We start from the raw sequence: 13,389 nt of genomic DNA, 5'->3' as shown, positions 1-13,389 counted from the left end.
CGCATTTATACTGACCTGATGTTGGTGCCTCAGGGAGACTCAGGGACCCTACAAGCTTGTCCGACCCACCGCCCCTGGGCCACGTGCAGCCCAGGCCTGCTTTGAGTGTGACCCAACACAAACTTGTGAACTTTCTTAAAACGCTATGAGATTTGTTTGTGTTTTTTTGTTGTTGTTTTTGTTTTTGTATCTGTAGCTCACCAGCTATTATTAGTGTTAGTGTATTTTATGTGTGGCCCAAGACAGTTCTTCAGCATGGCCCAGGGAAGCCAAAAGATTGGACACCCGTGCTAAAACCTAGTAACAATAATATAGGAACACTGTAGTTGCCAGTGTAGCCGTTTCCAGCTCTTCTTACTGATAAGTACTGGACAATGAGGGATATTGAGGAGTATGGAAGTACTTATTGATTACTTGCTTAACATGAAAGAAATTTTACATTTGGAAATTTAAAGATATTATATAGTTGCATCGTTATATATTTTAGGGGTGTTTTGGGGGGAGTTGGGGAAGTATTGGCTTTATTTTTATTACTCTTTTTAAAACTTGTTTAAAAGCTAAAATAGGTAGTATTAGGTCTTATATTAAAATAGTAAAAGCAGTAAATTCTTGATTTTTAATAAGTTAATGATTTTATGACCCCCAAGATTCAGTTATTCAACTGTATAACTTTAAAACCTATGTCAGAAAGTAATGATTAAAATTTCAAATATCTAACATGCGACGATTAAAATTTTAAAGGTTGGCCAAAGTAGACTCTCAATTATAAATGATTAATCAAAACTTTAAAAAGTGACCTCTGTTTCTTGTTCTCGGGATAACTAAAAATATCAAATGCCATGTCAGGAAAAAGAGAGGTAAAAAAAACTGATAGTGTATTTTTTTAAATTATAATTCATCTGAAAATATACACACATATTTCTTAAAGACTATCATGAATGGAGAATAAAATGTAAAGCTTCATTTTAAATTCTTTATATCATCCTCATATCATACTGTTACAGTTTACCAGAAGTAAATGCATTAATTCATTTTACAACAGAACCGTATTTTGTCCTTTCAGCTTCTTAATCATTGTATCTTCCTAAGAAATAAATATCAAGCTTATTTTAATGTGATTATTTACCCCCACTAAATATGAAATCATCCTAGAAAAAATAAGATGGAAGATGCCTAATTACTACTTTTTCAAATTAATTTCAAAATCCTTTTGGGCAGTTTTAAAATGTTTAGTATCATGTGAAGAGCTGTTTTTGATCTTTCTCATTTTTAAAATTGCTAGTACTATTTCCTGTTCTGCTTAAAGTTTTATCTATCTTTCACTGATAACTTTTCCTTCTTTATTTTTTAACATTTTTTTTTTTAGTCAATCAACAAGGACATTATTTTTATAAAGTTATATTTATAGAAATATTTGTTATATTTATCTGATTTTTAAAGTATTTTTTTTCTCATTATTCTTAGTATCTCATATTTCTTTTTGCCTTTTTGGAAATGATGCTAAAACTCATTATTAGTTTTATATGTGTTTTTCTTCTTCATAGAATAAATTACTGACTGGAGACTTAAGAGACTTAACAACCAGACTTTCCTAGAAAAATTTCTAAGGCAGTGTATATAATGAAATTTTGAAATATTTCTATTGATGAAAAGTTTTGCTTCTATCACAAATATCTTGTTTTATACATTTTGAGATGAACTGTCCAGATATAATTTATGAGTTTTTAAATTTATACTTCACCACATTTGTACTGCTGTATATATCAAGTGTGCACATGGAAAGGAGGCAGAAAAATGCAATCCCATTCTATTCTTATTTCAACAAGTATTTAATGAATGCCTACAATATGCTGTTAGGCACTGTGGAAGGTTCAAATAGTTCCTTTCCATCTAAGAGAGAAAACAAGACCTACATCATTTATTCCATAAATAGAATGTATTTCATTTTTTAAGTGGGATATTATATGCTTTAAGTGAATAGAATGGTTAAAGTCATGGTTGTTGCTCTTATGGGGATTACCATGTCATGAAGGATAGAAAAATGGATAGGCAGTTTCAGTAGAAGGATGATGACTGCTATGATCAGAGAGACGGCGATGGATTTTAAGTGCACATTAAAGGGAAACTGAACTCAGATTTAGGGAATTAGGCAAGTTTTCCTACATTGTTGCATCTAAGCTGAGGCTTGAAGGAGGCCGATGTAGTAGAAGTTTGAAGAGGAGTGTTTCAGGCAGTGCAAACAATGTGGAACATTTGAATGACAAAAGAGAGCAAGCAGCCTGGGCAACATAGTGAGACCCCATCTCTGCAAAACAAACAAAATTATTCAAGTGTGGTAGCCCACACTTGGCTTGAACCTGGGGGGTCGAGGCTTCAGTCAGCCATGATTGTGCCACTGTGCTCCAACCTAGGTGTCTCAACAATTTTTTTTTTTTAAAGAGCAAGCATATGTGGAATATTAAGTAATTTATCAGAACTGAGGCATAAAATAGGAATCATGGATCAGGAGGGAGTGGGAAAATGGCAAACAATGAAGCTACTGAGGGAAGCATAGCCCATATTGTGAGGTCAGCATCAAATAATGAAACAAAATATGTTTTAAGCCCTATTAGCAGTAATTGAAAAGAATAGATTTGAGATCTATAAAGTAAAATCAGTGTCTTAAAGATTAGAAGAATAGAGGGAGAACATCCAGGTTTTTGCCTTGAACATCTGGGTAGAGGATAGTAAGATCTACTAAGATACAGTGCTCTTTAGATGTGAGGATTTGAGGTGTTTAGTGGGATATCCAAGAAAGGATGTTAGGAAGCAGTTACGGATATGCTTCCTAAACATATGGATCTGTTTCCTAAGAAAAAGGCCTGGGCTGAGATAAGGATTTGTGAATCAACAAATAACTGAAACCATGAGAGTGGAAGAGATTACAATGAGATTATTCATTGTAAGATTGAAAGAGCCTAGGAAGTCAGAGCCCCAAAGATTTAGGGAAAAGGAAAGATGTATACAAAAGGAGACTGATGAGAGTAGTTGAGAGGTAGGAGGAAAGCCTGGAGAACGTGGTGAATGGAAATGTGTTGTAAGATGGGAGAAGGCAATGTAAATTGTTGATAAGAAGTCAACTAAGATGAGCCCTGAAACGGTTCCATTGAATATAGCAATAAGAGTTTATCTTAGTGGTTGGGAAAGAGTAGCTTTGGTGGACTAACAGAGCCACAAGTCATATTCAAGGCTAGATGAGTTAAATGAAGGAAGAGAAAGAAAATTAGCACAGAAAACTATAATGGGCCATGAATGGAGAGAATATACAAAAGTTAGCTAAATTAAGCTGGGGTTGAAGACAGATTTAAAAGATATATATTTACATGCTAATGGGAAAAAGCCAATAGGGAATAAGTGATTGAAGATACAGAAATGAGATGGCAACCAATGGAAATGGAGTGAAGCCCCTGTCTAGATTCTTGGGTATAGGATCTAGGACATGGTTAGAGAGATTGGACTTAGCCGAAAGGGTCACTTTTCTCTTAAAAAAGAAAAAAAAAAACAGGGCAATGGGAACAATATGTAGGAAGGCAAATCGGTAATTTGTGGGCAGAATCCTGAGATACTAGAGTTCATTTTCTATGAATCGAGATAATCAAGAGTAGTATGTGGGATTGGGTAATTGGGGAATATGGACAAGGTTTGGAATAGCTGTCTCAAGAAATATAGGATAGAACAACTGGTTTTATCTTAGCTGCCAGAATGTAAGCCTGGAGAAAGGTGGATCCTTAGATTTAATAATAATCAAGTTCACCAAGTGGGGATGACAGTACAAAGAGATCCAGTCAAGAATATATCTGTTCTGTGAATAGTGAGCAGCTGTATGATCAAAGCAGAGTTCTACAGAATCTTTTCTAATAGTAGCATACAATATAGATTTAGGGGGTGGAGGATGGGAAATGTGTGAAGGGTCAGTTGCAGGAGATGATTTTTGAGATGATAATGACCTAAAAATGGAGAGTGACCGTTGGAAATAATATAGACCTTTTTAATATCGGTATCTTTTGAGTTGCCAAAGCAAGTGTATATCTTTTCCTAATTGATAAACATCTCGATATAAATAAGCTGACTCTGGACACCTCTGAGTAAACTTTTAAGAATAAAATAACCTAATGTGGTCTTGAAGCTCCTGTAATAATAGTACTCATCCTAAAACATTAAATTTTCCCATAAGAATTTCGAATTCAGTTGACACTTTGAATCGAATTCTGAGATGACTGAAAAAAAAAAAGTTTGTCATCTTCTTCTATTTTGCCATCTGTCCTCAAAAATAACTGAATTTACATTTTTCCCATTCAAAATTCTGGTTTTCACACAGGCTTATAACTGACGGCTGATTTTTAACTAAGTAATATACTCCTTCAACTACCAGAAACCAAGACTAACCATACATACTCCTCTGATCTTGCTTATGAGCATTTTAACACATATTTGGAACACTGAACACAAGATAAAAGTGAACTATTACTTTAAGTAAAACTGTTAAGATTTGATTCTGTTAAAGTATTCTAATGAAATTAGGAATTTTTTTACACCAAACCCCCCTGAGGAATTTTTTTAAAAGATACATTCTCTTTATATTTGAGTTTTTCCCCTGTAATTTTCTTAGGAATTGAGTAAGATAAGAGTTTAGGTTTTAAAGAGTCTCTAATTTTTGCCATAACATTTTGTTAAAATGTAAAACAGCTAAACAATCTTCGTCTTGATGTTTTTTCTTAGAATTTTTCTTGAATATTTTATATTCCATTGCTTTCTCAACTATTACTGAGTTTTCAGGATATTGTTTTACTAATTGCCCCATATCTTTCACAGAAAATCATTCAGTTTATTTAACAAAGATTGGATACTTTTTCTTTTATCAGGCGTTGTGTTAGATGTTCAAGTCACAAACGAGCTCAAGGAATTTATCTAGAAGATATTTCAAGTTTTTACTTTGGCAACATAATTAGTAAAAGAAACATAGTTTGGCTTATTCCACATACTAGTGGTTGTAGAGAACAGAACTATTTTCAGACATAGATTTAATTCTCTAAATTGGGAAGTCTGGCCCATGGCATATTTTATAAATAAAGTTTTATTGGAACACTGCCATGTTCATTCACTCATATATTGTCTATTGCTATTTTTGTGCTGCAGAAGCTGAATAGTTGCAACAGACACCATAAAGCCTACGGAGTCTAAACTATTTACTACCTGGCCCTTTGCAGAAAAAGTTTGCCGACCCTGTTGATATCACTACAATTTTGATATGGTGTGGCTTGAAAAAAATAGAAAATAAGTTGTTGGCTTTTAAAAAATATATTAAGGTCATTCTATCTTGTTCGTCCCCAACACTCCATCCACTTCTTCCTCAACACTCCCTCCCTCAACACAATACAATGTATTTGACATGTTAGCTGTTTTGTTTTGTTTGATCTTTACGGGTCAATATCTGTCTTTATCCAGCAGAGTGGTGCTGGGGGAGCCATGAGCACCAGTTATATTCTGTTTTGTAAATCTTTATTCTCTCCCTGCAGCCTCCAGACCTGCTTTCTCTATCTGAGGTAAGTTCAAGGGTCACCCTTTTCTTCTTTAACCAGCTGCTAGCACCTGCTAGAAGGAGATTGGTTTCAGTGCTTCACACCATGATAAATTCCTGCCTCAAGGTCTAAATGTTCTCTTTCTCCTTTTTTCTTCCTTCTCTATTTCTTAAGAATTCAAAAGTCTTAGTTCAGCTCTCCTAACTACCATTTTTTCTTCTCGTGTTTCCTGGGCAGTAACAGTTTTCTTGTCGTGGAGCTGAGCATTCTGTGATTATCGTAACATTAAGCCTAGTGAATTCACCTATAGTTTAATTACAAACAAAAAAGGCAAGAGTAGGTGTCTGAATGATGTCATCTTGCCACTTTGTTTTTCTTGTTTGTGTTTGTTTTATTTAAACCGGACCTTGGCTTCTTTTTCCTTCTCCCAGTTCCAGGCAACTTGGAAAATGCATTTATTTGCTACTTTTTTCTGTGTTATGCAAACATAGAAAGCTAGATTTTAAAAGCCTGTACCTATACACTCTTTTTATTTATTCAAAAGTGTTTGTCTTCTGCATGCTAGGCAGTATGTTAAACACAGGCGAAATAGTGGGGGCAAAACCAGATGTGGTTCCTACCCTCATGGTTCAAGTTTATTTGGAGAGGCAGACATTGAGTAAATGCACAAATCTGCTGCATTCTCAGTATGTGGTGCTATGGGAATTTAGTTTTGGGAGGTTTTGCCAAGTGAAGGAAGAGTTCCCTGAGCAAATGGCCATTAAGCTAAGCTGTGAAGGGTGAGGAGGAATTAACTAGGCCAAGTGGTAGAGAACCAGTAGGGTAGGAAAAAGGATTTGGATGTGGAAAAAATGCTGAGGTGTGGGATTCTTGGCAGGTTAGAGGTGTAAGTCATGGCCGGTGTGTCTAGTCAAGAGAGAAAGAAGGAGATGATGTCAGATGTAGAGAGGATTGAGAAGGAAGCAAAGGAACAGACTAAAGAAGTTCTTATGAGCCATGCCAAGAAGTTTGTCTACTTTCAGTGGCTCCCCATTGCACTTAGAACAGAGATTTAAATTGGAAGTGGATGGGGAAGATAAGACATAATCAGATTTTCCTTTCTAGAAGATTTCCCTGGTTGCATTGTGAAGAAGGAAAGGTATGGGGCAAGACACCTAACCATACTTAGACCATTGTGATTCACAAACTTTAGTACGCATCAGAATCACCGGCAAGTCTTGTTAAAACAATTGTTTGGATCCACGCACAGAGTTTAATTGAATAGATATGGGACGGGGCCCAAGTGATACTTATGCTTCTGGACCAGGAAGTACACTTTGAGAACCATTGGTAATAGAGTGTGTTATAGTGGTAGAAGGAAGATTATTTACTAATATGAACATGTTATAAAGTTTCCCTTTAAACACTTCTTCAGCTATATCACAAATTTTGCTCTGCTGTGTTTTCATTTTAGTTAAATTTAAAATATTTTCTAATTTCTCTTGTGATTTCTTCTTTAGCCCATGGATTATTTAGAGACATATTAGCTGGGCGCAGTACTCACGCCTGTAATTCCAACACTTTGGGAGGCTGAGGCAGGAGGATTACTTGAGCCCAGGAATTCAAGACCAGCCTGGGCAACATGGCAAGACTCTGCCTAGAAATGTGTTGTTTTGTTTCCAGATATTTAGGGATTTTTCAGATATCTCTGGTGCTGATTTCTAATTTAATTCTAATATACTGTTTGTGAATTCAGTCTTTTTGAATTTTTGAGGTGTATTATATGGCCGAGAATCTATGCAAATCAAAGTAAATGTTCTGTGTGTTCTTGAAAATAATGTATATTCTACTGCTGTTGAATGAAATGTTCTATAAATGTCAGTTAAGCAAGATGATTGCTAGTACTGTTCAGGATTTTTCCATCTTGGTGAATTTCAGTCTACTTGTTCTATCTGTTTTTGAGAGGGGGATGTCAAAATCTGTGACTATGATTGTGGATTTTTCTTTTTATCCTTTCAGATCTGTTAGGTTTTGCTTCATGTATTTGGAAGCTCTATAAATAGGTGCATATGCATTTAGAATTGTTAGGTACTTTTTATTGATTGGCTTTTTTATCATTATGAAATTAACCTCTTCTTTAATCCTGAAAATGTTCCTCACTCTGAAATCTAATTTATCTGATAACTACTAGAGTCGTTCTAGCTTGCTTTTCACTACTGTTGTCATAGTGTATCTTTTCACAATATTTTTATTTTTAACCTATTTGTGTCTTTATGTTTAAAGGTGATCTCTTTTATTAAGCAACGTAGAATCGAGGCTTGCCTTTTTATCCAATGTGACAATCTCTGCCTTTTCAGTAGACCACTTACATTTAATGTCACCATTCATATGATTGGGTTTAAATCAGCCATCTTTCTATTTTCTATTTGTCCCACCTACTATTTGTTCCCCCTTTTTTCCCTTTTCCACCCTTCTTTTGGATCAATACAGTGTGTTTTACTATTTTTTCAATCTCCTGATTTGCTTTTTAAAAAGTGGTTGCTGGTCAGGTGAGGTGGCTTATGCCTGTAATCCCACCACTGTGGAAGGTCACTTGAGCCCCGGAGTTCAAGACCAGCCTGGGCAACATAGTGAAACTCTGTCTCCACAAAAATCAGGCAGGTATAGTGGCACGTGCCTGTGACCCCAGCCACTGGGGAGGCTGGAGCAGGAGGATCACTTGAGTCTGGGAGGTGGAGGTTGCAGTGAGCCAAGATCATTCTGTGGTACTCCAGGCTGGGCAACAGAATGAGACACTTTAAAAAAAATAAAAATAAAAATAAGCAGTTTCTGTGGGATTTATAGTATACATCATTAACTTACCAGAGTTCTGCCTTCAAATAATAATATAGTACTTCAGGAGTAGCCAATAATTTTTTTTATCTTTATTTTCGGTTCAGGGGTACATATGCAGTTTGTTATATAGGTAAATTGCATGGCACAGGGATTTGGTGTGCAGATTATTTCATCACCCAGGTAATAAGCATACTACCCAATAAGTAATTTTTCAATCCTCTCCCTCCTCCCACCCTCCACCCTCAAATAGGCCCCGCTTTCTGTCGTTCTCTTCTTTGGTCCATGTGTACTCAGTATTTGACTTCCACTTAGAAGTGAGAATCCTTGTAAATGTTTTGTTTTCCATTCCTGCGTTAGTTCCCTTAGGATTATGGGCTCCGGCTCCATCCATGTCGCTGCAAAGGACATGATCGCATTGCTTTTTATGGCTGCATAGCATTACATTGTCTATATGTACACATTTTATTTATTCTACCATTGATGGGATTTAGGTTGATTCCATGTCTTTGCTATTGTGAATAATGCTGTGATAAATGTACATGTGCATGTGTCTTTTGTGGTAGAATGATTTATATTTCTTTGAGTATATACCCAGTAATGGGATTGCTGGGTCATATGGTAGTTCTATTTTTAGCTCTTTGAGAAATCACCACACTGCTTTCCAAAATGGCTGAACTAATTTACATTCCCACCAGCAGTGTATAAGCATTCCCTTTTCTCCACAGCTTTGCCAGCATCTGTTTTTTTTTTTTTTTTTTGACTTTTTATTAATACCCATTCTGACTGATAAGAAATGGTATCTCCTTGTGGTTTTGATTTGCATTTCTCTAATGATTAATGATATTGAACATTTTTTCATATGCTGTGTGAATGTCTTCTTTTGAAAAGTGTCTGTTCATGTCCTTTGCTCACATTTTTCTTTTTTTTTCTGAGACAGAGTCTTACTCTGTTGCCCAGGCTGGAGTGCAGTGGCACAATCTCAGCTCACTGCAACCTCCACCTCCCGTGTTCAAGTGATTCTCCTGCCTCAGCCTCCCAAGTAGCTGGGATTACAGGCGCCCGCCAACATGCTCGCCTAATTATTCTATCTTTAGTAGAGATAGGATTTCGCCATGTTGGCCAGGCTGGTCTTGAACTCCTGACCTCAGGTGATCCACCCACCTAAGCCTCCCAAAGTGCTGGGATTACAGGCGTGAGCCACCATGCACGGCCCCTTTGCCCACTTTTTAATGGGGTTGGTTTTTGCTTGTTAATTGTTATAAGTTCATCTTATAAACTGTGGATATTAGACCTTTGCTGGATACATGGTTGACAAATATTCTTCCATTCTGTCAGTTGTCTGTTTACTCTCTTGGTAATTTAGTTTAATTAGGTCCTATGTGTCAATTTTTGGTTTTGTTGCAGTTGCTTTTGGCATCTTCATTGTGACATCTTTGCCAGGACCTGTGTCCAGAATGGTATTTCCTTGGTCAGCCTCCAGGGTTTTTATAGTTTGAGGTTTTACATTGAAATCTTTAATCCATCTTGAGTTGATTTTTGTATATGGTGTGAGGAAGTGGTCCAGTTTCAATCTTCTGTATATGGCTAGCCAGTTATCCCAGCACCATATACTGAATAGGGAGTTCTTTTTCCATTGCTTGTTTTTGTCAGCTTTGTCAAGGATCAGATGGTTGTAGATGCGCAGCTTTATTTCTCAGCCTTCTTTTTGGTTCTATTTGTCTATGTGTCTGCTTTTGTACCAGTACCATGCTGTTTTGGTTACTGTAGCTGATATGGTTTGGCTTTGTCCCCACTCAGATTTCATCTTGAATTCCCACGTGTTGTGGGAGGGACCTGGTGGGAGGTAATTGAATCATGGGGGCAGGTCTTTCACATGCTCTTCTTGTGATAGTGAGTCTCACAAAATCTGATGGTTATTATAAGGGGAAGTTTTCCTGCATAAGCTCTCTTCTCTTGTGTGCCACCATGTGAGACATGCCTTTCACCTTTCACCATTGATTGTGAGGCTTCCCCAGCCATGTGAAACTGTGGGTTCTCCATTAAGCCTCTTTCTTTTGTAAATTGCCCAGTCTCAGGTATGTCTTTACCAGCAGCATGAAAATGGAATAATACAGTAAATTGGTACCAAGAGTAGGGCGCTGCTGAAAAGATACCCGAAAATCTGGAAACAACCTTGGAACTGGTAACAGGCAGAGGTTGGAACAGTTTGGAGCACTCAGAAGAAGACAGGAAAATGTGGGAAAATCTGGAACTTCCTAGAGACTTGTTGAATGGCTTTGACCAAAAGCCTGATAGCAATAGGGACAATAAGGTCGAGGCTGAGGTGGTCTCAGATGGAGATGAGGAACTTGTTGGGAACTGGAGCAAAGGTGACTCTTGTTATGTTTTAGCAAAGAGATTGGCGATGTTTTGCCCCTGCCCTAGAGATTTATGGAACTTTGAACTTGAGAGAGATGATTTAGGGTATATGGCGGAAGAAATTTCTAAGCAGCAAAGCATTCAAGAGGTAACTTGGGCACTGTTAAAGGCATTCAGTTGTATAAAGGAAGCAGAGCATAAAAGTGTGGAAAATTTGCAGCCTGACAATTTGATAGAAAAGAAAGACCCATTTTCTGAGGAGAAATTCAAGCCAGCTGCAGAAATTTGCATAACTAATGAGGAGCCACACGTTAATCTCCAAGTCAATGGGGAAAATGTCTCCAAGGCATGTCAGAGGTCTTCACAGCAGCCCCTTCCATTACAGGCCCAGAGGCCTAGGAGAAAGTGATTTTGTGAGCCAGCCCCAGGGTCCCCGTGCTGTGTGCAGATGAGGGACTTGGTGCCCTGTATCCCAGCCACTCCAGGTGTGACTAACAGGGGCCGAGGTACAGCTCAGGCTGTTGCTTCAGAGGGTGGAAGCCCCAATGCCTTGGCAGCTTCCACATGCTGTTGAGCCTGCGGGTTTACAGAAGTCAAGAATTGAGGATTGGGAACCTCTGCCAAGATTTCAGAAGGTGTGTGGAAACGCCTGGATGCCCAGGCAAAAGATTGCTGCAGGGGAAGGGCCCTCATGGAGAACCTCTGCTAGGGCAGTACAGAGGGAAATGTGGAGTCAGAGCCCGCACACAGAGTCCCTACTCGGGCACTGCCTAGTGGAGCTGTGAGAAGAGGGCCATTGTCCTCCAGACCCCAGAATGGTGGATCCACCAAAACTTGGACCATACACCTGGAAAAGCCTCAGACACTCAAAGCCATCCCATGAAAGCAGCCAGGAGGGGGGCTATTCCCTGCAAAGCTACAGGGATGGAGCTGCCTAAGACCATAGTAACCCACCTCTTACATCAGCATGACCTGGATGTGAGACATGGAGTCAAAGGAGATCATTTTAGAGCTTTAAGATTTGAGTACCCTAGCTCCTGTGTTTTGGCCAGTGTCTCCAATTTGGAATGGCTGTATTTACTCAATGCCTCTACCCTCATTGTATCTAGGAAGTTAACTAACTTGCTTCTGATTTTATAGGCTCATAGGTGGAAGGGACTTGCCTTGTCTCAGATGAGACTTTGGACTGTGGACTTTTGAATTAATGCTGAAATGAGTTAAGACTGTGGGGGACTGTTGGGAAGGCATGATTGGTTTTGAAATGTAAGGATATGAGATTTGGGAGGGACCAGGAGCAGAATGATATGGTTTAGCTGTGTCCCCATTCACATCTTATCTTGAATTCCCATGTGTTGTAGGAGGGACCTGGCGGGAGGTAATTGGATCATGGGGGCAGGTCTTTCACATGCTCTTCTTGTGATAGTGAGTCTCACAAAATCTGATGGTTATTGTAAGGGGAAGTTTTCCTGCACAAGCTCTCTTCTCTTGTCTGCCACCATGTGAGACATGCCTTTCACCTTTCGCCATGATTGTGAGGCTTCCCCAGCCATGTGAAACTGTGGGTTCTCCATTAAGCCTCTTTCCTTTGTAAATTGCCCATTCTCGGGTATGTCTCTATCAACAGTGTGAAAATGGACTAATACAGTAGCCTTGTAGTATAGTTCAGAGTCAGGTAATGTGATGCCTCCAGCTTTGTTCTTTTTATTTAGGATTGCCTTGGCTATTCACATTCTTTGTTGGTTCCATCTGAATGTCATTGGCAGTCTGATAGGAATAGCATTGAATCCCTAAAATTCTTTGGACAATATGGCCCAATTTTGATTTTTCTTATCCCAATATTGATTTTTTCTTACCCATAATCATGGAATGTTTTCTTATTTGTTTGTGTCATCTCTGATTTCTTTGAACAGTGTTTTGTAATTCTCCTTGTACAGATCTTTCACCTCTCTGGTTAGCCGTACCTAAGAATAAAGAATAAATTCCTACAAATTTTATTCTTTTGTGGCTATTATGAATGGGATTGCTTTCTTGATTTGGTTCTTAGATTGGATGGTTGTTGGTGTATAGAAATGCTACTGATTTTTGTACATTGATTTGGTATCCTGAAACTTTACTGAAGTTGTTACAACCATACGTTTGCATTTTTTCTCCAAGTCTTTGTGCTGTTATTTCTGTAAACGGTACAAACCTCATAGTACATTATTCCTATTTTTTCTTTACACAGTTATTCAGAGATTTTTTTAAATAGAAAAATAAATATTTTTCCCATGAATTTATCATGTCTAGTGCTCTTCATTCTTGTGTACAGATCCAGATTTCTATCCGATATCTTTTCTTCTGCCTGAATGACCTCCTTTAGCATTTCTTGTAGTGCAGGTCTGCTGTTGATCAATTCACTCTGCCTTTGTATGTCTATAAAAGTCTATATATCACGTTTTTGAAATGTATTTTTTCTGCATATGGATTTCAGATTTGATCATATTTTTCTCTTAGTACTGATGCTCCTCAACTTATGATGGGGCTACTTCCCGATAAATCCTTGTAAGTTGAAAATACCGTAAGTCAAAAGTTCATTTAATACACTTAACCTATCTAACATCACAGCCTAGCCTCACCTACCCTAAATGTCCTCAGAACATTACATTAGCCTACAGCTAGG

The 13,389-nt window shown here is 37.8% G+C and overlaps 1 protein-coding gene across 10 annotated transcripts in view; it reads left to right on the top strand.

Annotated features, from left to right (window-relative positions):
• The window catches only part of LCORL (ligand dependent nuclear receptor corepressor like), a 188,119-nt gene that overhangs the window by 158,814 nt on the left and 15,916 nt on the right, over window positions 1–13,389 (top strand). The gene's annotated exons all lie outside the window — the stretch shown is intronic.

Source organism: Trachypithecus francoisi, unplaced genomic scaffold (genome assembly GCF_009764315.1).
Source record: "Trachypithecus francoisi isolate TF-2019V2 unplaced genomic scaffold, Tfra_2.0 Lachesis_group1, whole genome shotgun sequence".
Lineage (NCBI taxonomy): Eukaryota > Metazoa > Chordata > Mammalia > Primates > Cercopithecidae > Trachypithecus > Trachypithecus francoisi.
Note: the sequence above shows the minus strand (reverse complement) of the source record. Positions and strands in the feature narration are given on the sequence as shown.